At 45.8% G+C, this 22,073-nt stretch overlaps 1 non-coding gene and 2 pseudogenes across 1 annotated transcript; 1 reads left to right on the forward strand and 2 right to left on the reverse strand.

Annotated features, from left to right (window-relative positions):
- Window positions 1-794: 794 nt before the first annotated feature.
- On the reverse strand, window positions 795-918 carry LOC116479773 (small nucleolar RNA SNORA70; annotated as a pseudogene).
- Window positions 919-14,777: 13,859 nt separating this feature from the next.
- LOC116477798 (ret finger protein-like 3) lies at window positions 14,778-21,055 on the reverse strand (annotated as a pseudogene).
- LOC116479811 (small nucleolar RNA U13) lies at window positions 20,602-20,702 on the forward strand. Its single transcript, XR_004251115.1, has one exon. It is a non-coding gene; the product is annotated as a small nucleolar RNA U13 (small nucleolar RNA).
- Window positions 21,056-22,073: the final 1,018 nt, after the last annotated feature.

Consider the following 22,073-nt stretch of genomic DNA (forward strand, 5'->3'; position numbering starts at 1 on the left):
CTTCCACTAGCCTACAAGGAGTTCTGCCAGGCCACTGCTGATGTTCACGAAAAGCCTGAGGGCTCTTCAGGCAGCCTGTGATGAATGCTATCAGGCCTGTGACTCATCCTTCAGCCAGCGGGCTCTCCTTGGTCCAGGGCAGGTCCGCAAATGCTGACCAACAGTCTAGTCCTGTACTCAGGGACCCCAAGAGCCTGTTTGGTGCTCTACCCCACTGTGGCTGAGCTGGTACCTAAGGGGCAAGACAAGGTCCCCTTTATTCTTCCTCCTGCTTTTCTCAAACAGAAGGCATCTTTCACTGTAGCCACCACAGCCGGGAATGTGCTGGATCACATCTGAAGCCAGCATGTCTCAGAGCCCAGTGCCCACAGGTGGACGGGAAGTAGGATTTAGTGGTGAGTATTAAGAAGGGGCAGCACAGCAGAAGCCCTCATGAGTGCAGGGCCCACTACTTGTCCAGAGGGCCACGATGAGGATGTACTTGACCCCACACCCATCTCAGATGAGCCACTTCTCAGCCACCATGTCTTCAAATTCATCTTCATTGAACTTGGTGAAGCCCCACTTCTGTGAGTTGTGGCTCTTCTGGCAGCCAGGAAACTTGAACTTGGCCCTGAGCAGGGCCTTAATCACATGCTCCTTGTTCTCCGGGTTCAAGGCGGATGGACATGATAACTTGGCCGATGTGAACCCCGGCCACAGTGCCCCGGGGCTTTCCAAAAGCACCTTGCATACCTGTTTGGAGCCTACACTGGGGTAGTGCAAGGTCAGAGGCATGAACGTCCATCTGAAGGGCCTGTCTCCAAGGTCCCTTAGAGCAGCCCATACAAGAAACAGGCTGCATACACCACCAAGGAAGCTGCTGTTTGCAGCCATTGCACACGGCCCCCATGAGGCAAGGAACTCAGCCCACAGCATATTACCTGGTTATGGCTGTTGGTTATTCAGGGCCCAGGGGCTCCTTAGTCAGCAGATGATGAATGCCGCCAGGTCTCTGCTGTGATGGGGCAGCACTTAGTTCAATGTAAAGTCCCCAAGTTGTTAGCTCTCCCTCTCCCAAGTGCACAGATCTGTCTGTGCCACATGGCCACTGCCAGGGGTGGGAGTGGAGGGGTGGCCCAAGAACTCCCTCAGCTGCCCCAGCTAATGTCTCAGGAGGTTGTGTGCCCCCGACTCCACAGTCCACTGGTTGTGAGCCCAGCTCGGCACTCGGGTTTGCCTGTGAATTGCAGTCCTGATGGCCTAAACTGCCCCTCAAGTCTGCTAAGGGCCCCAGAGCACTCCAGCTCTCAGTGGCAAGGCTTGCCAGAACTCAAGCTCCAACTGCTAAGATGGGCAATTCCGGTGAGTGCCAGTCCAAGCGCTCCTTGTGTGAGCCAGTGTCAGCTAAGTACACCTCGGTTCTGCTTTCTGCTGTGACACTGCAGCATCAAGTTCAATGCGAAGTCTCACAGTCGCTGTGCTCTCCCTCTCCAAAGCACACCGATTCTCTGTGCCACGGGGCTGCTGCTGGGGGGTGGGGGATGGGCGGCGTCAGCAACTCAAGACTGTCTTTCCTGCCCTCTTCAGCATCTCTTTCAGCGATATAAGGTTAAAACCGGGTACTGCGATTGTTACCTGATTTTTGGTTCTTGCGATGGTGCTTTTTGTGTGTAGTTAGCTGTTAAAATTTGGTGTTCCTGTGAGGGGTCAAATGATGTAGGTTTCTTTCTTTCTTTCTTTCTTTCTTTCTTTCTTTCTTTCTTTCTTTCTTTTCTTTCTTTTCTTTCTTTTCTTTCTTTCTTTCTTTTTTTGAGACAGAGCCTCGCTCTGCCGCCCAGGCTGGAGTGCGGTGGTGCGATCTTGGCTCACTCCAAGCTCCGCTTTCTGGGTTCACGCCATTCTCCTGCCTCAGCCTCCCAAGTAGCTGGGACTACAGGCGCCCGCCACCATACCCAGCTAATTTTCTTGTATTTTTAGTAGAGACAGGGTTTCACCGTGTTAGCCAGGATGGTCTCGATTTCCTGACCTCGTGATCCGCCCGCCTTGGCCGGGATTACAGGCGTGAGCCACAGCGCCTAGCCAAATGGTGTTGGTTTCTATTCAGCCATCCTGCTCCACCCTCTGTGATTTTTTTTTTTAATTGAAAAGCACAGGCAAAGTTTGGTGGTGGTGGTGGTAGAGAGAATAGTGATTACCAGCAGAAAAAGAAAAGAGCTCCAGGATGTTGTCCATATTTAATGTGCAGGCCTCCTGGCTGGATCATACTGATGGTTCAGGCAGAGGGACAGGGTCGCCATTATCCCCCTACTACTCCATGTCATCAGACCTCTGGCTCCTCACAGGGCCCAGGTACATGGGACCCTGCTTTTTTTTTTTCTTTCTTTCTTTCTTTTTCTTTCTTTCTCTCTCTCTCTCTTTCTTTCTTTCCCTCCCTCCCTCCCTCCCTTCCTTCCTTCCTTCCTCCCTTTCTTTCTTTCCTTTCTCTCTTTTTCTTTTTTTTTTTTTGAGACAGAGTCTCACTCTGTCACCCAGGCTAGAGTGCAATGGTGCCATCTTGGCTCACTGCAATCTGTGCCTCTGGGTTCAAGTGATTCTCCCACCTCAGGCTCCCAGGTAGCTGGGATTATAGGCACCTGCCATCATGCCTGGCTAATTTTTGTATTTTTGTAGAGGTGAGGTTTCACCATGTTGGCCAGGCTGTTCTCGACCTCCTGACCTCAGGTGATCCACCTGCCTCAGTTTATCAAAATGCTGGGATTATGGGCGTGAGCCACCTTGCCCAGCCAGGACTCTGTCTTTTTGTTGTGCAGTCCTACAGACCTTCTCTTTCATCTGTACCTGTTTCACTAGCCAGGGCACCAGTCTCCGGAGGAATGCCTAAGTAAATGCCTGGATTAATTTGCTCCTGTAAGACATTTATAGATACTCTCTGTGGACAGATCATACACTCAGCAAAGAGCAGCAAACAGGTCTTAGCACCCTGTGAACCTGATCCTGGGAGGGGACCCACACCCTCTCATATCACCCTCATTTCGTCTTGTTTATACAAGTAGCAAATTTAGGACTCAAGATCTGCCCTGTGTCAATGTCTTTCTAGGCATTTTGTTGTCTGAAGTTTATTATTTCTCTGGAGGAGATCATGGGAATAATAGCACCTGAGGTCTTCTGTCGCAGCATGGCATGTCAGGGTCTTTTCTACCTGAATGTGAGTTTTGCTGGATATAACATTCATGGCTTACAGTTTCTTTTCTTAAATATGTACTCCATTTTCCTCAGGTACAAAGTGTTCCTCTCAAAAAGGTAGATTCTAATTTCTTTCCCTTATTATGTCACTTGCGCTTTTTTGTCTAGAAGCCCAGAAATTTTTATTTTTTAAAGCCCAGTATTATACTAGAATATGACAAATAACTTGCATTAGTCATTCTGAATCAAAATTCCATGTACTCTTTTATTTTTTAATTTATTTTTGAGACACAGTCTCATTCTGTCACCCAGGCTGGAGTGCAGTGGCATGATCTTGGCTCATTGCAGCCTCTGCCTCCTGTATTCAAGTGATTTTCCTGCCTCAGCCTCCCAAGTAGCTGGGATTAAAGGTGCCCGCCACCACACACAGGTAATTTTTGTATTTTTAGTAGAGATGGGGTTTCACCATGTTGGCCAGGCTGGTCTCTAACTCCTGACCTCAATTGATCCACCCGCCTTGGCCTCCCAAAGTGATGGGATCACAGGCGTGAGCCACCATGCCCGGCCCATGCACTCTTTCAATAAGCAGTATCTTCCAATAAAGGTATACTGAATTCATGGATAACATACTCTGATGTACCCAATAATCACAGGGCCAAGAATTGGCTTTTATTTTAGTTGCCTCTGTTCCATGTGACTGTCAGCAGATTCTTCTCTTTGCTGGATCTAAACAGACCTCATTGGTAAAACTCTCAATTGAAAACAGTTTAGATGGATGAAAGCGAAGCCAGGGCTCTGTCAAGCCTTCGCTTTTTATATTGTAGGAAGAGGGACTTGATTTCCCAGAGAAAGCCAAATCAGGGTCAGAATGACAAATTCTTGGCTTTTTCTGTGTGTGGAGAAAGAGAAAATATAAGCAAATAGATCTGAACAAGGTATTATATAAAAGAGCCCAAAATGGGTCTGTATTGAATATCCAGTGCAATGAAACTGGAGATGAATAGCAGAAGGAAAACGGGAAAATTCAAAAATGTGGAAATTAGCAACACTCTTCTTTTTTTATCGAGGTACCTTTATTATTTTCTTTTTTTTTTTTTTATTTTGAGATGGATCTCGGTCTGTCACAGGCTGGATCATGGCCGACTTGGCCACTGCAAGTGATTCTCCTGCCTCAGCCTCCTGAATAGCTGAGATTACAGGTGCCTGACATCATACCTGGCTAACTTTTGTATTTTTAGCAGAGACGGGGTTTCACCATGTTGGCCAGGCTGGTCTCGAACTCCTGACCTCAGGTGATCTGCCCACCTCGGCCTCCTAAAGTGCTAGGATTACAGGCATGAGCCACTGTGCCTGGCTTTCCTTTTTTTTTTTTTTTTTTTTTTGAGACAGGATCTCGCTCTGTCACCCAGGCTGGGGTGCAGTGGCTTTATAATAGGCCACTGTAACCTTGCACTCCAGGGCTCAAGCAATCCTCCCACCTTGGCCTCCCAGAATGCTGAGATTATAGGTGTGAGTCACTGTGCCTGGCCATCTTTACCATTTTTAAGTGAAAATTGGTGTTAATAAATACAGTTATATATATTCTTTTTCTCCCTCGTATCTCCCTTTCCCTCTTCCCTTTGCTGCTTCTGGTAACCATCAATCTGCTCTCCATCTTCATGAGATCTGCTTATTTAGCTCCCACAGATGGGTAAGGACATGCGATATTTGTCTTTCTGTGCTTGGCTTGTTTCTTTTAACATAAGGTCTCCAGGTCCATCCATGTTGCTGCAAATGGCAAGATGTCATTCTTTTGTATGGCTGAATGTTTCTATGCCACATCTTCTTTATCCTGGGATAAAGCAAGCCTCCTGCTTCACTCTCCTGAGTAGCTGGGACTACAGGCACATGCCACCATGCCCAGACAATTTTTTATTTTTTGTAGAAACAGAATTACATTGTGTTGCCCAAGCTTGTCCTGAACTACTGGCCTCAAGTGATTCTCCCACCTTGGCCTCCCAGTGTGCTGGAATTACAGGCATGAGCCACCGACACCCAGCCACGTTGGCCATTTTAATGTCTGCTTTTGAGAAATATCTGTTCAGATCCTTTGCCCATTTTTAAATTGCATTATTTGTTTTTTTGCTATTGAGTTGTTCGAGCTCCTTATATATTCTGGTTATTAATCCCTTGTGAGATGGTTTGCAAATATTTTCTCCTATCCGATGGGTTGTCTTGAAGTGGGAGGTGGGACTTGATGCCAGTGGCAGGGCTCAGACATCAGACCAGATTGAGGACTAGCTAAAACAGGGAAGAGGCAAAAGCATCTCTCCATAAGACATGGGCACCATTGTGCCATGTCAGTTTACTGTTGCCATGGCAACACCTGGACGTTACTGCCCCCTTCCATGGCAACGGCTCAACGACCTGGAAGTTACTACCCTTTTTCTAGAAATTTCTGCATAATTCGCCACTTAATGTGCATATAATTAAAAGTAGGTATAAACAGGACTGCAGAACTGCCCCTGAGCTGCTGCTCTGGGCACACTGCCTATGGTGTGGCCCTGCTCAACAGGGGGCAGTACCTCTGTTGCTGCTGTACACAGCTGCTTCAATAAAAGTTGCTGCCTAGCACCACCAGCTTGCCCTTGAATTATTTCCTGGGCAAAGCCAAGAACCCTCCCGGGCTAATTTTGGGGTTCACCTGCCCTGCATCAATCTCTTCACTTTGTTATTTCCCTTATTTTTTAGCTTGATGTAATTCCAACTGTCTATTTTTGCTTTGGTTGCCTGTACTTTCGAGGTCCTACACAAAAAGTCTTTGCCTAGAGCAATGTCCTGGAACATTTTCCCAATGTTTTCTTCTAGTAGTTTCGTAGTTTCAGATCTTAGATTTAAGTCTTGCTGGGCATGGTGGTGCAGCTCTGTAATCCCAGAACTTTGGGAGTCCAAGGCGGAGGATTGCTTGAGTTCAGGAGTTCGAGACCAGCCTAGGCAACATGGCAAAAACCTATCTCTACAAAAAATACAAAAATTAGCTGGGTATGGTGGTGTGTGTCTGTATAGTCCCAGCTACCTGGGAGGCTGAGGCACGAAGGTCACTGGAGCCCAGGAAGGTCGAGGCTTCAATGAGCCAGGATAATGCGCCTGCACTCCAGCCTGGGTGACAGAGCGAGATCCTGCCTCCAAAAAGTTTTAAGTCTTTATTCCATTTTGATTTGATTGTTGTGTGTGGTGAGAGACAAGAATAGTTTAGTTTCATTCTTCTGCATATACTTATCCAGTTTCCCCAGCACCATTTATTGAAAAGACTGATGTTTTCCCCATGTATGTTCTTGACACCTTTGTCAAAGATGAGTTAGTTGTAAGTTTGGGCGCAGTGGCTCATGCCTGTAATCCCAGCAATTTGGGAGGCTGAGGTGGGTGGATCACCTGAGGTCAGGAGTTCGAGACTAGCCTGGCCAACATGGTGAAACCCTGTCTCTACTAAAAATATAAAAATTAGCTGGGCATGATGGCGCATGCCTGTAGTCCCAGCTACTTGGGAGGCTGAGGCAGGAGAATTGCCTGAACTTGGGAGGTGGAGGTTTCAATGAGCTGAGATCGTGCCATTACACTCCAGCCTGGGTGACAGAGCAAGAAGACTCTGTCCCAAAAAAAAAAAAAAAAAAAGTTGTAAATTCATATTCATGGATTTATATCAGGATTCCCTATTCCATACTATTTGTCTACGTGGTCTGTTTTTATGCCAGTACCATGCTGTTTTGGTTACTATAGCTGTGTAGTATATTTTGAAGTCTGATAGTGTGATGCCTCCAGCTTTGTTCTTTTTGCTCAGAATTGCTTTGGCTATTTGAGGTCTTCTGTGGTTCCACATAAATTTTATATATTTTTTCTTTTTTTGTGAAGAATGTCATTGGTTTTGATAGGGATTGCATTGAATCTGTAAATTGCTTTGGGTAGTATTATAATTTTAACAATAAAATCCTTGCAATCCATGAACATGTAATATCTTTCCATTTTTTGTGTCCTCATTAATTTCTTTCATTAATGTTTTATAGTTTTCCTTGTAGAGCTGTTTCACTTCTTGGTAAATTTATTTCTGTGTGTTTTATTTTTATTTTGGTGCTATTGTAAATGAGTTTTCTTTCTTGATTTCTTTTTCAGAATATTCTTTGTTGGTGTATAGAACTGGTACTAGCCTGGGCAACATGGTGAGACCCCATCTTATCTGTATACTTTTTAAAAATCTAGCCAGGTATGATGGTGTGCACCTGTGGTCCCAGCTACTTGGGAGGCTGAAGTGAGAGGATCGCTTAGGTCCAAGAGATCAAGGCTGCAGTGAGCCATGTTCATGCCACTGCACTCCAGCCTGGGCAACACAGTGAGACTTTGTCTAAAAAAAATTTAGAAATGTTACTGATTTTTGTATGTCGATTTCGTATTCTGCAACTTTACTAATTTGTTTATCAGTTCTAACAGTTTTTTCATAGAGTTTTTAGATTTTTCCAGGTATAAGATATGTCATCTGTGAACAAGGCTTATTTGACCTCTTCCTTTCAAATTTGGATGCCCTTTATTTCTTGTTCTTGCCTAATTGCTCTGGCCAGGACTTCTAGTATTATGTTGAATAATAGTGGTGAAAGTGAGCATCCTTGTCTTATTGCAGTCCTTAGAGGAAAGGCCTTCCATTTTTCCTCATTCAGTACAATGTTAGCTATGGGTTTGTCATACATGGCTTTCATTTTCTTTTGAGCTATGTTATTTCTATATCCATTTTGATGAGGGTTTTTAATATGCTAAACTTTACCAAATTATTTTCCAGCATTTATTGAATTGTATGGTTTTTGTTTTTGCTCCTGTTTATGTTATGTATCATGTTTATTGATCTGCATGTGTTGAACCACCCTTGCATTCCTGGGATGAATCCCACTTGATCATGAAGCAGGATAGGTAGTCAAAGAAGTAACCATGTTCTCAGGATGCAGTAACTGTGGTGACTATACAGTCAACACAATAAGCCTCAATATTTGCATTGTAATTGAGCTCATTCAAGCAAAACTATCTTCAGTAGGGACTTTCCCCTCTAGAGAGCATGCACAGTTTGATTTTACCTGTCCTCAAACTGACTCTTTGCTCATTATAATAGTAAAAAAAACACTCCTGGGTGGAGATTTAAGATGCGAACGAGACATGCAATGTATGAACAAGCATGTACAGCTACTGTGCATGGGCCAGAGGACCATCCAGAAGATGCTTACTACCAACACCTCTTCCAACCCTTTATGAATAATCATGTAAGACTCCCATAAAGGGAGTTTTTGGAACTCCAGTTTTTGCTGTCTCACCCTTATGAGCAACAAAATTCTCTCTTCCAGGGTGTACTGTCTGTTTTGCATCAAACTTTCAAAATATTATTATTATTATTATTTGAGATGTAGTTTCACTCTTGTTGCCCAGGCTGGAGTGCAATGGCACAATCTTGGCTCATGGTAACCTCTGCCTTCTGGGTTCAAGTGATTCTCCTGCCTCAGCCTCCTGAGTAGCTGGGATTACAGGCATGTGCCACCATGCCCAGCTAATTTTGTATTTTTAGTAGAGACAGGGGTTCTCCATGTTGGTCAGGCTGGTCTCGAACTCCCAACCTCAGGTGATCTGCCCACCTCGGCTTCCCAAAGTGCTGGGATTACGGGCATGAGCCACTGCACCTAGCCCAAAATAGTCTTTTTCTTTTGCAATAAATTACTCTATGTTGCATCTCCTTTGCTGTGTGTCTGTTGTTTAAATTCTTTTAAACTAAGAAGAACCGAGGTCTTGCATCAGCCATCAACAATCATGGTGAATGGTTTTTTGATGCACTGTTAGATTCAATTTGCTAGTATTTTGTTGAGGATTTTGGCTCTATGTTCATCGGGAATATTGGCCTGTAGTTTTCTTTTTTTTGTTGTTGTGTCCTTGTCTGGTTTGGGTATCAGGGTAATGGTGGCCTTGTAGAGTGAGTTTGGAAGTGTTCCCTCCTCTTTAGTTTTTTGGAAGAGTTTCAGTAGGATTGGTATTTGTTCTTCTTTAAATGTGTAGTAGAATTCAGTAGTAAGCAAAACAGCGTGTGCTTTCGGCTCCTGGAGCAGAGGATCCCTGTCTCTCAGTGCACGCGCCATGCCTGGCATGGAGCTGGCCTCAGACTCCACTTGCAGCATTAATAACTCCATTCCTTGGACTTTGCTCTCTTATATTTGCCTTTTGTAGAAGGCTGAGAAGTAAAAAAGAAATAGCATTGGACTCACCTTTCTGAAGTAGTTTCAAAAACTTTCTGCTCACAAAGTAAAAACACTTCATATTTAGATCAAGGAAATTAATTAAACCTAATCAGTTTAAAATCACCCTCACTAGACCATAGTTTTTTCTTTTTTTTTTCTTTTGAGATGGAGTCTCGCTCTGTCACCCAAGCTGGAGTGCAGTGGCGCAATCACTGCAACCTCCACCTCCCAGGCTCAAGCGATTCTCCTGCCTCAGCCTCCCGAGTAGGTGGGACTACAGGCATGCACCACCACAGTCTATTTTTGTATTTTTAATAGAGGTGGAGTTTCACCATGTTGGCCATGCCAGTCTCAAACTCCTGACCTCAGGTGATCCACCTGCCTCAGCCTCCTGAAGTGTTGGGATTACAGGCCTGAGCCACTGCACCCAGCCCACAACAACTGCTTTGAAAGGGCTTTTTCTCTATGATTAGGAAGATCCATGTTTAGAAGCTTGGTAAATAAATCCAAAACCTCTTCCCAGACAATGAATTGACCATTCAATGTCCTATGTTTTTTTTTTTTTTTTTTACCTTTGCTAGTCACTGTATCAAAAGTAAAAAATATTTTTATAATCTTACTATTTTTCTTATATCACAACTTACATAAAATGAGATGCACTTCTTTTTAAAAAGTTTTCAAAAGCATTTCGTTGTAGTTTTAGATAATTTATAGGTGATCAGTTTGAAGAGTGAGAATGAAAAAACCAGCACATGTCCGGGAAGGCTGGGGAAGGGATTTGATTATATATGTAAGTGATTGAATTCATTTCCCTCTCATTTCCTGGACAATAGTTCTCTGTTTTTTTCAGATTATTCTGATCATTTCAAATTAAAGCGAAGACACATGATCAGTTCTCAAGTCCTATGTTCTCATTAGAAAAAATAGAAAAACATGCAACTCTAGCTGAACATGGTGAAAAATATTTTGTTAGAGGTCCTTTCATAGGGCCTTTGTCGGATGTTTGGACCAAGGCCCCCGAGGGCATGGAGAGCCAGCCTGAAGGACAGCGTAGGGTGTGCCTGTAGGGAAGGTCCTAGCTCACCAGAGACAGAAGAGACAGACTCCCTTCTTCCAGGCCTTGGTCTTCTACATCCTAGCTCAGTGGTCATTTATTTGTCAGGCCCTTCATTTTACTGATTTAATAATGTGTTTAAGGCAGGGTGCGGTGGCTCACGCCTGTAATCCCAGCACTTTGGGAGGCCGAGGTGGGTGGATCATCTGAGGTCGGGGGTTCGAGACCAGCCTGACCAACATGGAGAAACCCATCTCTACTAAAAAAAAAAAAAAAAATAGTCCGACGTGTTGGCGCATGCCTGTAATCCCAGGTACTTGGGAGGCTGAGGCAAGAGAATAACTTGAACCCGCGAGGCGGAGGTTGCAGTGAGCTGAGATCATGCCATTGCACTCCAGCCTGGGCAACAAGAGTGAAATTCTGACTCAATAATAATAATAATAATAATGTGTTTAAATAATTTATCTCATATCTCTGCACCTTCACTCCATTTCTTTTCAAAGAAACAGAGAAAATCAAAAACAAAATGTCATAGTTCTGGGCTGGGCACGGTGGCTCACACCTGTAATCCCAGCACTTTGGAAGTCTGAGGTGGCTGGGTCATTTGAGGCCAGGAGTTTGAGACCAGCCTGGTCAACACGGTGAAACTCCACCTCTACTAAAAATGCAAAAATTAGCCGGGCATGGTGGTGGGCACCTGTAGTTCCAGCTACTCGGGAGGCTGAGGCAGGAGAATCGCTTGAGCCCGGGAGGTGGAGGTTGCAGTGAGCTGATTGTGCCACTGCACTCCAGCCTGGGCAACAGATCGAGACTGTGTCTAAAAAAAAAGTCACAGTTCTACTTGACCCAGCAGCAGGCTTTAAAACCGGAGGCTTTAATTCTCCCAATTTCCTCATTTGTCAAAACGCAGAAGCCAGTCTAAGTAAATCACCTAGAACGGCAGCAAGCTACGTAAATTCCAGGCTGAAATGTGATATTTCTTCTGATCTCTCTTTCTTTTCTTACAACGTCAGAGAAATGCGTAATAAATAGCACCAAACCCAGGGGCTCCACATTTCTTCCTCTTTCCGGAGGAAATAAATTCTAGCCACCGTATTTCTCAATAGGAACCGACATGTAAGGAGAATGAATTTATTCATTCATGACTCATGCATTCAATCCTGATAAACATACTTTATTCTGGTCTTCAATAGCAAATATGACCGGAGAGCCAGGTCAGTGGTCCTGCTCTAAGCTGTGCAGGTGGGGCTGTCTCTGGGTGGTGGGACAGTCGGTTGGGTGTTTCTGACCTGGGCATCTTTGCCCAGAGGAGCAAAAGTGAACACACGCCCTCCCACAGGGCTCTTCTGCTGACGTGGGTTGGCAGGACGGTTATGGCTCCGCTTAGGGTCCGCAGCTGGGCAATGAGGGGACTCGAGGGGCCTTTCTCAGGCAGTGGCGTCTGTTAATCAGCAGATGGCGCCCGAGGTCTCTGGGCCCGCCCCGCGTGTGGGTCTTTCTGGTTGACTCCCCAGGCTCTTGCGTGGGGACTCACCCCTGAGCACCGAACGCAGTTCCTCAGTCCGAGACCTCCTCACTCTCGCAGGACGCACAGTTGCACACACAAGCCCCTCACCTGTCACGACCCACGCGCTTACACACCCTCCCACTCTCACCCACACTCCCTCTCTCTGATGTGTGCTCCAGGATTCTCTCCACCCACAGCCGCAGACGCCCCCACGGTTCGTGCAAATGTGCACACTCGGTGCAGCAGATCCCCGCCTCCTGCACACTTGCACGCGTTTCCAGCCTTGCACTTTATCTCACACGTTTTCTCACCCAGAGACCCCATTTCAGACACACAGACCCTCTCAGCCTTTTCTCTTGCCTCCCAACCCCTTAAAACGGAAATCCTTTATTTCCTCCGGAATTTGCTCACTTCGTGGAATGCCCGTCTGTCTTCTGGAGGATCCTATAGGGCAGCCCTTTCCTGCCCCTTGGTTCCAACAGCCGCTTTCATGCCAGTTTTTGTCACGTGCCTCTTACCATGCTGAAGTGAAATGGACCCAGCCATCACAGAATGCTCTAACTCAGCGATCTGCAAACAATGGCCCCAGCAAGGCTGTTTGCCCTCAGCTTTATCTGAGTATGCGTGAAAAGTAAACATTGTATATATTTAAAGTGGGCAACCGGATATTTAATACACATTGTGAAATGATCACCGCAAACTAACACACCCACCATCTTACATTGTTACCACTTTCTTTCTTTTTTGGAGGTGGGGTGGTTAAGGATCTTTTTTTTTTTTTTCCGAGACGGAGTCTCGCTCTGTCGCCCAGGCTGCAGTGTAGTGGCGCTATCTCGGCTCACTGCAAGCTCCGCCTCAGGGGTTCACGCCATTCTCCTGCCTCAGCCTCCTGAGTAGCTGGGACTACAGGCGCCCGCCACCATGCCCGGCTAATTTTTTGTATTTTTAGTAGAGACGGGGTTTCACCGTGTTAGCCAGGAAGGTCGCGATCTCCTGACCTCACGATCTGCCCGCCTTGGCCTCCCAAAGTGTTGGGATTACAGGCTTGAGCCACCGCGCCCGGCCGGTTAAGGATCTTAAGATCTACTTTCTTAAGAAATTTCAGGTACACAATAGAGTGTTGTTACACGCTGTACGTTACATCTCCAGAACTTACTCATCTTGTATAACTGAAACTTATACCCATTAAACAACAACCCATTTTCTCCCACCCTCAGTCCCTGGCAACCACTATTCTACTCTACTCTCTGCTTCTATGAGTTTGATTATTTTAGATTCCACATATAAGTGAGATCATGCAGTATTTATTTTTTTATCGATATAGAGTCTCGCTCTGTCACCCAGGCTGGAGTGCAGTGGTGCCATCTTGGCTCACTGCAACCTCTGCCTCCTGGGTTTAAGCGATTCTGCCTCAGCCTCCCAAGTAGCTGGGACTACAGGCGTGCACCACCACAATCTATTTTTCTATTTTTAATAGAGATGGAATTTCACCATGTTGGCCATGCTGGTCTCAAACTCCTGACCTCAGGTGATCCACCTGCCTCAGCCTCCCCAAGTGTTGGGATTACAGGCGTGAGCCACTGCACCAGGCCAAGATCATGCAGTATTAGTCTTTCTGTGCTTGTTTATCTCACTTAGCATAGCAGGTTCATCCAGGCTGTGGGAAATGGCAGGATTTCCTTCTTTTTTGGAGCTGAATAATATTCCATTGTGTAGACACGTTTCCCTCATCCATTCATCTGTGGATGGGTGTTATTTTCCATAATGGCTGTACCAATTTACATTTTTACTAACAGTGTACAGCGTTCCCTTTCCCCCACATCCTCAATAACACTTGTTATCTTTCCTCTTTTGGATAATAGCCATTCTAACACTTGTGAGGTGATGTCTCATTGAGGTTTTGATTTGCATTTCCCTGATGATTAGTGCTGTTGAGCACTTTTTCATATACCCATTGGGCATTTATATGTCTTCTTTTGATAAATATCTGTTCAGGTCCTTTGCCCATTTTGAATCAGGTGATTTGTTTTTTGCTACTGTGTTGCATGAGTTCCGTGTATATTCTGGATATTGCCTCCTTATGAGATGTACGGTTTGCAAATATCTTCTCCCAGTCTGTAGGCTTCTTCTTCATTGTGTCATTTCCTCTGTTGTGCAGAAGCTTTTTAGTTGGACACAATGCCACTTGTCTATTTGTGTTTTCACTGCCTGTGCTTTTGATGTCGTATCCAAAAACAGCATTGCCCAGACCAACGACAGGAAGCTTTTCCCCTGTGTTTTCTTTTCGTAGTTTTATGATTTCAGGTCTTACACTGAAGTCTCTAATCCATTTTGAGTTGATTTAGAATATGCAAAGGAAGCACTTGAAAAAGCCAGCACTAGGTTCAGCAGATCCCTCCTGTGGGGAACTGACTTGGGATAAGAGCAAGACTGCCTGGCCCCCAGCATGCATCCCCTCAGTGACCAGGGCTGTGTCAGCAGGGGGATGAGCACAGCACTGAGGACTCCATGTGGGAAAAGGGAGGAGGAAGACTCGGCCAATCAGGGTCAGGTATTACCAGGAGGGCACTTGAGACAAAACAGTACATCCTACCGAGGGGGATTCTCATTGTTAATGTAGATGAACGCACATCCAAGAAAATGTCACCTACACTGAGCAATGATGGTGACAACTTGTCTTTTCAGTTCTGGATAGGACGTAGGCATTTCCCCAGCTCTCTCTTCAAATACACACACACACACGCACACACACGTTTTTACTAGAAATAAAATCTATTGCCCTCCTATTATTTAGAAAATCACATAATCCATTAGGTGATATTCAAATGTTTAACTCGTAACTTCCATAATACATTAATTTGAACTGACAGAAATAAAAAGGAAAGCATTTGGAAATGGATCCCAGAATATAGGACATTTCTATAGGAAACAAGACATAAAACATAAGATTCAATGAGTTGGATGGTGACAATAATTAATACTCAGGGCTCAATGTATAATCTAATCAAATTACATTAATTATAATCATGATGTTTCTTTGCGGCGAGGGTTTATTTGGCCTCCTCAGGATGGACTGAAGCATCACAGTGGCTGGGGTCATCACAGGACAGATTCTCAGGACACCCTGATCACCGTTAGTTGTAATTGAAGGAGCCAAAAAAGGGCTCAGGGGCTCCTCAGCAGAGACTTTCCTGAACGTATAGACGTGGGATCCACCCTCAGCATCAAAAAAAGGACACATTCTGCATGCCTGTATCCAGTCTATGGAGAGTCAGGGACACCATGCTGACAGAGCGGCGGCCTTCAGCCCTCAGAGGCACAGTCCAGAATCCACGCTCTGTGGTCAGTTGGATCTTCCCTTTTCAGTGGATGGATTCTCTGCAGACTCCCAGGTCGCATTCTGTGCTTGTTCCCACACCCACCTCCCAGTAGCAGTGGCCACAGGTGAAGCGAGGGGAGCCCAGGACACACACGGACGAATGGAATCTCTCAGCAAGGTCTTGCCAATTTGGTCCGATGTGCCCACATCGGATGCTCCTGAGTCATCGGAAATAAGGGGGAAGTTGTTGGCCGTGTGGGCATCCAAGGTCACATCCACTGTGAAAAGAAAAACAGGTCGCTCAGCAAATGGACAGAAGCCAAGCCCATGTCTCCTCCCATCTACTTCAAAGTCCCAAATATCTCTTGACTTTAGTTTCTTTAATTCTGCTTCTTATCCTGAACTCAAAACTTTTTATGAGGCAACTTCCCTGACTAGTTCAAATTCTCATAGGTATGCTTTGCGGAAATACCTGTTTTTGTTTTTTTTGTTTTTTTTTTTTGAGACAGTTTCCCTCTGTTGCCCAGGCTGGAGTGCAATGGCATTATCTCGGCTCACTGCAACCTCTGCCTCCCGGGTTCAAGCAATTCTCCCGCCTCAGCCCCGAGTAGCTGGGATTACAGGCGTGCGCCACAGATGTGGCTAATTTTTGTATTTTTAGTAGAGAACAAGTTTCACCATGTCGGCCAGGCTAGTCTCGAACTCCCAACCTCAGGTGATCCACTGGCCTCAGCCTCCCAGGGTGCTGGGATTACAGGCATGAGCCACCGTGCCTGGCCGGTGATACCTGACTCTTATTCACAGTAGAAATTTTTATTTAACTCTGGGTCATGTGTTTGCTTCATTGGACTTTTCTTCATTTAGAGTGGAGGGTCTGTGAAGGCAGACATCATGACCCCCTTTCTACCACCTTGATGCATGAACAAATGAATGATAATTAAGACGATGCAAGTGATCAATATTAAATGAAATATTTCTGTTTCCACATTTTATTGCTCCAATTTAAATAGTCCCTAGAGCATAATTCCAGGCTTTTGTTTTCCACATTTGTAAACAAATTAATTGTGCACAGTTCTGACAGTAGATGGGCTATCTCTGCAGCTGACGGTGTGATGACAGAGGTACCAGTCCTGGACATTAAGAGGATCTAAGGCCAAGGGGAGGAAGGGGGCCTAGATGGAAGAATGGTTTCCGTCCTACATGGGAGGTGAGGCCTTAAGCAAAACAATGGTAAATTTAAGAGCCAAGAGAAAGGTATTTGAAAGTTGTTAGCCATCATTGACTGATTGTAGGGAAAAGGGGCGGCAAATACAAAGGTGTATAATTTAAGGCATTGGGTATGTGGTTGACAAGTGAGGCCACAAATGTTCATGGTGGAGGAAGAAAGGAAGGGAAGCAGTATAATCTGGCCTAGAGAAAATTGTCAGTCCAGGCGTGGTGACTCAGGCCTGTAATCCCAGCACTTTGGGAGGCCAAACAGACAGGTCGCTTGAGGTCAGGAGTTCAAGACCAGCCTGGCCAACATGGTGAAACTCTATCTCTACTAAAAATACAAAAATTAGCTGGGTGTGATAGTGGGACCTGTAGTCCCAGCTACTTGGGAGGCTGAGGCAGGAGAATCATTTGAACCCAGGAGGCGGAGGCTGCAGTGAGCCAAGATCATGCCACTGCCCTCCAGCCTAGGCGAGAGAGCAAGATTCCATCTCAAAAAACAAACAAGAAAACCCTGCTAGGTGCGGTGGTTCACGCCTGTAATCCCAGCACTTTTCGAGGCTGAGGTGGGTGGATCACCTGAGGTCAGTAGTTCGAGACCAGCCTGGCCAACCTGGTGTAACCCTGTCTCTACTAAAAATACAAAAATTAGCTGGGCATGGCAGCGGACGCCTGTAATCCCAGCTACTGGGGAGGCTGAGGCAGGAGAATCACTTGAACCCAGGAGGCAGAGGTTGCAGTGAGCCGAGATTGTGCCACTGCACTCCAGCCTGGGCAACAGAGCAAAACTCTGTCTCAAAAAAAAAAAAAAAAGAAAAAGAAAAAAAGAAAAGAAAATTAATTGTCCAGAACATTGTGAAAAAAGAATCTATAGAACATATTTCCTTCAAGTGAAAAAAATGAATATGATCACCAATGTGGATTTTATAGATTACTATAAGACATCAGGGTATTGATTGTTGTTTGATGGTAAATTAGTGAATGAAATGAGTGGAAATGGACAAGGAAGGAGGAAGGGGGCTCCAAACAAGATGTGGACAGAGTGAATCTGTCCTCCATATTTCAGCAGAGAGACAGTCAGGTGTTGGTAGGTGGATGAGTGGAGATCATGAGTGTCAGGGAAGATACCGTGCAGAAGCCAGTAATGTCAGGACGTCATAGCAGCCCACTACCATTTATAGGTGTAATTCTTTGCCCAGGCTGACCACAATCTCTTCATTTAAATGTCCCTTCCCTCTAGAGTGATGCAGTCTGATAGTATTTTGTGGAGCCAGGGCCACTGTTGAAGCCCATGGGGCACAGATGAGGAGACCAGAGTCTGCAACTCACCCCACACTCACAGGAACAAACACCACAGGTGCTCGATTCCAAACTCTTCCCAACCCTGGGGTGAGGTCGCTTACTGCCATGGGTGCCAACATTCACCGCACGTTAGAATTATCGGGGCAATCTTAATGTCAGAGTCCTGGGAACCTCAGCTAGAAAGAAATTCAAATTCAGTTGCTCTATGTTTTTGCTACTCAGCAAAGTTCCCAACAAAGGGATACCAATCCTGAGATCTCCCAGTTCAGAATCTGCATTCTAACAAGATCCCAGGTAATTGGAGCACAGTAAGTTTTGAGAAATCCCTTGTCTGGGCCACGACCTGGACATCGTAATTTTTCTTGAGGATCACCACGTGATTCTATACATTATCAGGGTTGAGAATCACTGATGCTGGAGGAACATGTCAATTTTAGGTGCCAGACAGCAGCTAATCACCATATGGAATGGGAAGCCAATTGCACAGTGATTTTTCTGGTCTGGTCGAAGGAAGGGGACAGGGTACACAGATTCCTTACCGTGGAACTTCTGCATCCTTGCGTTTATCTGTAGAATCTTCTTCAGTTTGATCTCCAGTTCCTTCATGTGAGGAAATAACCTCCCCAGTTGCCGACTGGGCCTGATTTTGTTCTTCTGAGACACCATGGAACAGCAATAGCAAAATAGATCCTGCCCATGGGGGTCCATCTGCAGTGAATTGATGCACTTGAGGCAGACGGTGCATCCACACTCCAGGGACACTGGTTTTTCTAGGTAAGCTGCACAGACGGGACAGCTGCTTGCTTCTTATAAGAGTCCAGCCATGGCCACTGCCAGAGGGAAAGTGAACAAGGGAATGCATTTCCATGAGTTGAAAGCCTGTTTGTTGCAACAAGTGACAACCTTTCCATGCCTAGAGGTATTGTGTTCCGGCTATCATCCCTCAAACAAAACCATGAGTACAAATGCTCAAGCACATGCCCCGTCTTCAGAAACTTGAAGTTCTATTGGGAAAGAGAGTCACAAGTCATCACTATGCTCCAAGCTGAGGTGAAGGAAGGGTCTATTCTCCTGGTGACCCGGCAGCTGTGCCAGCAGATGCACCTGAGGAAGGATGAACCTTCCTCTGGAATAATTGTCTTCCTACTTTTGTCTCTAGAGACTCCGTTGTCAACAGAAGACATGATTTAAGCAGTGATGAAGAAGACACTCCAGGTTTAAAACAGCCCAGGAGGGACCCAATGGAGGAGGGTGCCTGTAGCGCTTGGGGTTGGCCTGCTGCTTTAGAGACTGAGGAAGTGGGGGATGAAATTAGAAAGTGAAAGCAAACCTGTATAGAAGGCTGCTTTGTCCTTGTCATCGTTACTGAGTCAATAGGGGGAGGTTTGGTGCCTCTGGGCTTTGAGTGTGCAGTGTTTGTCATCATCTTTTCTTGCTGTGGTTTTTTAAAAATGATCTTTCCCGGAAAACCATGTCTTTCCTGCCTTTGCGTCAGTAAAACTCTGAAGTCTTTGGTGATGTTTGGCAGCACCTCCTGAGTCTTGGTGAGGAAGAACGTGAGCAAGGAGGTGCCCACGATGTGCTGGAGCATTCACTGCCTCTTCCCAGCCAGGCCTGAGTCGGGGATACTCAGACAGCTGCTCAGATCTTTAGTCCATGAAGGGAAAGGGAAGCAGGGAGCTGGTGGGCTTCACTGATTGAGATAGCAGAGTACCAGTCCAGCATCCCTCCTCCCCAGTTAACTCGCCTTCCCTGCTCGTAAGAGTTTGTCAGTTAAGGTGAAGCTAATTCTTTGGGAGGCTCTGTCCTACGGGTGTGGCTGGCTTGGGAGTCCTGAGCTCTGAGCCAGTGGGGAGTCAAGCAGGACACTAGTCATTCAGGGTGGTCGCTGGAACATCTGGAAACCTCACATTGAGGTGGCTTATGGTGTGAAGGTGCTGGGGCAGGAGTGGCGCAGATTGAACACCCTGATCCTTCAAGGGGCCTTTGTTTGGGGTCACCTACATCATATTTTGGGTCAAGGATTACAATAGCATGAGCGATCTGTGCCTTAAGGACGTGTTCCTGCTGCAGATAACTAGCCAGAGCCCATCCCTCTGTTTTGGCCCATCCCTTTGTTTCCTGTAAGGAATAATTTTAGTTAATCTATAATCTATACAAATAATGCTTATCACTGACTTGCTGTCAGTAAATATGTAGGTAAATCTCTGTTCGGGGCTCTCAGCTCTGAAGGCTGGGACTCCACTGATTTCCCACTCCACACTCTATATTTCTGTGTGTGTGTGTTTAATTCCTCTAGTGCCGCTGGGTTAAGGTCTCCATGACAGAGCTGGTCTCAGTGTGTTCTTTTCTCCTTTTTATTGCTGAGTAGTACTCCATCACATAGATGTGCCACATTTTGTTTATCCATTCACCAGCTGATGGACACTTGAGATGTTTCTGTTTGTTGACTGTTTGAAAAATTCTGCTGAGAACTTTTTTTTTTTGTCTTTTGTGAACATATGTTGTCATTTCTTCTGGGAGAATTTCCAGGGGTGGAATTGCTAGGAGAAATGGAAAGTTAATGTTGAACTTCCTAAACAGCTAAAGGTCTCTTTCCAAACTGATGGCATCAGTGTACATTCCCACCAGGATGCACACTGCCAACGTTATTTACAACAGTGAACTGCAGGTTGCAGCCAGTGGTGGAAAATTACATATAAAGATTGGAAAGTAAGGGATATGATGGTGGTTATTTTTCTTAGTTTCAAAGTCAGGCTGTGTTGTGTATTTGATCATCCCAGGGTGACCTGGGATGGGAGTTTAGATCCTTCTGTAGTTCATAAGCATGATTGGATTTTCACGAGCACGTGTGAAATGTGCCTTCCCAAAACCTTGTTACAATATCAGCACATTACCCATCTAACAATCAAGAATGGAAGGAACTTTTTCTTGTCAAAAGTTTACTGTGTGTGTGTCCACACTATCAACTCTATATGATGGGGCACGTCCCTTTTCTCCTGTAACTCGTTTTTACAAACACAATATAATAATGTGGAGAGAGCACCTCTGTTTCTGAAGCAAGACGGGTGCTCAGAAATCACACCCATGTACATGAAAAATACACGTCTGGATGGGAGCGATGGGAACCCAGAGTGAGGCTGTTGTTCACTTGAAAATTTCGTGATGACCTGTCCCCACAGCCATGCGCCGATTAGCATCTTCCCTTCCATTTCAGCTGTCATCCTGTGAGTGGAAGAGGTTGCGTTAGCAGTTGGGAATTTGAGTCCTTGAGGATGTGAAATCTGAAATGCTGTGGACAGACAGGTTTCTCTGAGAGGGACTCTCTCCAACCCCTGCAGGGCCTAGGGAGGGATGAGGAGTCTGTGGAAACTGAGTCTTGGCGAGGGAGGATGTGAGCAGGAAGTTGTCCACTCTGTGCAGGTGCAGCCAGTGCCCCTTCTTCGGCAGGCCTGAGTTCACCCTGATCTCATTGCTATCAGCATTATGGTCAGTGAGACAGTGGGGGTCACTGTCTTCACTGATTCTCCCACTGAAGCACCTGCCCAAATGCCACATCCACAGTTAATTCCCATTCCTGCTCATCCAGGCCCGGTCAGTGGAAGGGAAGTTCATTCCAGCACAGTCATCGTGCGGCAGTTGGTTTGAATATCCTGAGTCCTGAGGCAGCTTGGGAGCCAAGCTGACCCCTGGGCACTTGGAGTAGTCAACTGGCCAGGATGGCTCACCACGAGGCCCCCAACAGTGCAAAGATGCTGGGGGAGGAGGGCACACCATTGAACTTGTCCTTTACAGAGGCTTGGTTTGGAGGAAACTGTCATATTTTGTGTCAGGTATGGAAACCTGAAGGAAGGAGGCTGTGTTAGGATTTGAGGTCCTCTGGGATCAACCACATCTTCCAAAATGTTATAGGTATGAACCGCGTGCACCTGGCCCAGATATGTTCCATGAGAGGGAAAGGATCACCCCATGTAAAGAATGAAGTGAGTCTCTATCTTTCACTTCCCTGAAGCCATGCAAGCTCCTTGTCTGCATTCAACCACTACCAAGAGTCCGGCTTGTTCTTTGGAACAAGTGAATACTTTAGCACACTTGGAGGGAGCTAGTCTACTTAAGACTTCACCTGAATTCAATCATTTTGTGGCTTCAAGCATAACAGAGACCATATTAACTTTTGAACCTCTCAGAACCAGGCACTGAGGCATAGAGAGGTCTATACAACATGGCCAGGTACCCAGAGCTCCTCAGTGGGCTTTGAACCCAGTCAGTGAGGCTCCA

The sequence above is a fragment of the Hylobates moloch genome, unplaced genomic scaffold (genome assembly GCF_009828535.3).
Source record: "Hylobates moloch isolate HMO894 unplaced genomic scaffold, HMol_V3 SCAFFOLD_12, whole genome shotgun sequence".
NCBI lineage: Eukaryota > Metazoa > Chordata > Mammalia > Primates > Hylobatidae > Hylobates > Hylobates moloch.